Below are 2745 nucleotides of genomic sequence, written 5' to 3'. Positions count from 1 at the left end.
TACAAGTCTTATTACGACAACTCAGACATTGTCGTCATCCAAGAAATAATTTCTCTTTATGTCGCTTTTCCAGAGAACAATTAAACCATATAGAGTCATGGACCACGTTTTTTTTTTTAAAAACGACCTATTTAAAAAAAAAAAAAAGAAGAAGAAATCCTCCATAGAAAGACGACCTTTTGTCCATCGCGAACAGCAGCAGGGGCAGCCAAAGAGATGTGAACCCAAACTGAGGTCAAATAAGTAATAACACCCCAAAGCCCTATTTAAAGAAATAATCTGAAACAGGAGGCATTCCACGGAAGAGCAAAACACCATGGCTTCTTTAATTTTGCAAATCTTTTTTCTTGCAGTGACTCTAGCAACTTCCCAGGGCTCCCCGCTGAGCCATTACCCCCTCCAGATGCACCTTCTCAGGTCAAAATGGGGTTCCGGCGGCCACCACGTTCCTGGCATGTCATGCCTGAGTTGGCGACTAGCTGTTGAAACAAACAATAAGATTGGATGGAGTACAGTTCCTGAAGAGTGTGAAGATTACGTAGGGCACTACATGTTAGGCAGCCAATACAGGGAAGACTCAGCTGTCATAACTGATGAGGCTTTTGCCCATGCTAAAACCTTCAAGCTAGCTGGAGATGGAAAGGATATATGGGTCTTTGACGTTGATGAAACCACTCTTTCAAATTTACCATACTATGCCAAACATGGATTTGGGTACGTACGATGCAAAATATACCACACCTTTTTTTTTTTAATGATTTGATGTTAATTACAACCCCTCAATTATTATTATTATTATTATATGGTACATACATTATTGTTTTATTGCTCAACACACACATATATAATTATTCATCATCTATTAATGTTGCTGATAGCTCAAAAATACCGAGTTAATCTTTTCGATTTATAATGTTCGCCAATGATTAAAAAATTTATTCTGTTTTATTTCACGAAAGAAATTTAATTAAAGTGTTTCTTTGCTAGAAAAAGTTTATCGACTTAATTTTATTATTGTTTTTACTAATTTATATGTGTTTTATATAATAAAATTGATTCATTGAAATTCTAATATTAATTTTAGATTAAAAAAAACTCCTCCTTCAATTTTTTAGTCATCTTTCTAGTGGTTGAAACTTGGAAATGCAAATATTGACACGCTATCCTCCACACAAGCAATATATTTTTGACCTATAACAAAAGCGAGCCAATAACTATAGCTACCTACTATTTGATAATTAAGTGCAAGAAAAAAAAAAAACAAATGAAGAGATCAATACAATGAGAGAAGCAAAAACGATATTATACAATTTGAAATTATTAAAGATACAATGCTTGCAGCGACTGCATATTTAATTTAATTTATATGACAATGACGTATTGTTTTGACCATTTAATTAGCAAATACAGCAACAACTCCAGCATATCATCAATTTTCAACAAATTAATAATTATTCTTTGTTTTCTTTAATTTGCTGTTGATTGGCGTGATTTGTTGCTTTGGCTTGACAAAAAAAACAGGGCGGAGCCTTACAATTCCACAGCATTCAACCAATGGGTTTTCACAGGCGAAGCCCTAGCATTGCCAGAGTCTCTGAAGCTGTACCGGAAATTATTGTCAATTGGGATCAAGGTTGTGTTCTTAACGGGAAGGTCTGAAGACCAAAAGGGCAGTGACATCAAACAATCTGAAGAATGCTGGGTACCACATCTGGGAGAAGCTCATACTCAAGTAACCTCTCTCTCTCTCTCTCTCTCTCTCTCTCTCTCTATATATATATATATATATATATATATATATATCAAACAATCTGAAGAATGAAGGCGTTTAATTTTCATGCTGATGCAAACATGTATATTGTTAATTTCTTGCTGAAAAGAGTCTTGATCTGAGAGATATAATTCTCTAATCTGATCATTCTGCTGGCCACTCATGGTGGCGTGCAGGTCATCATCTTATTCAGGGAAGACAGCGGTGTTTTACAAATCAAGTGAAAGGGCAAAGCTTGAGAAGAAAGGATACAGAATCATCGGGAAACATTGGTGATCAGTGGAGTGATCTCCTGGGGACTAGTGTCGGCAATTCGGACATTCAAGCTACCTGATCCAATGTATTACATCAGCTGATCCTCGGTTTCTTAGGCTCTAGCTTGGTTAACTTATATGATCAGATTGATTGATGTTGTTAACAAAACCAAGCTAGTTGCAAGAGCATGCATGGCACCTTGACTCTAGCATTGATTTTCAATAAAGCCACTATTTATGACTCGAATTTCATATCTTGACCTTCAGTTCAGCTGCTAATGTTCATCTCTCGACCGGAATTTAGCTATTAAAAAATGGACCTGGAAACGGGTGGGATTGGACAAATTTGAGTTCGAGTTGTTTGGGGCTCGGATTATTATACACTTTGTCCCAATGCCCTAATCGGACAAATTTGAATTGGCTCAAGATACTTGTTATGCGACTCTTAATAAAAAATAATAATATAAAAACACTGAATTCTTCCTTTGTATACACGTGAGGATGTTACTATCAACCATAAGGAGAAGGTGCCACTACTTATTTCAACAAATATATAATTATTAGTATATTATTGTCTGATCAACTTTTTATTTAACATAAAAAACTATCCAAATATCGATAACATGTTTTTTTAAAATAAAATAGTTAATAATAAATTTAAAATATAATATATATTGAATGAAGTTGAGAATAATAGAATGTGTTTGATTGTGCCTTAGC

General features: G+C 34.8%; 1 pseudogene; it reads left to right on the top strand.

Annotated features, from left to right (window-relative positions):
• The first annotated feature begins 231 nt into the window (after positions 1 to 231).
• On the top strand, positions 232 to 2272 carry LOC118042591 (acid phosphatase 1-like; annotated as a pseudogene).
• Positions 2273 to 2745: the final 473 nt, after the last annotated feature.

This window comes from Populus alba, chromosome 1, assembly GCF_005239225.2.
Source record: "Populus alba chromosome 1, ASM523922v2, whole genome shotgun sequence".
NCBI classification, from domain to species: Eukaryota; Viridiplantae; Streptophyta; class Magnoliopsida; order Malpighiales; family Salicaceae; genus Populus; species Populus alba.
Note: the sequence above shows the minus strand (reverse complement) of the source record. Positions and strands in the feature narration are given on the sequence as shown.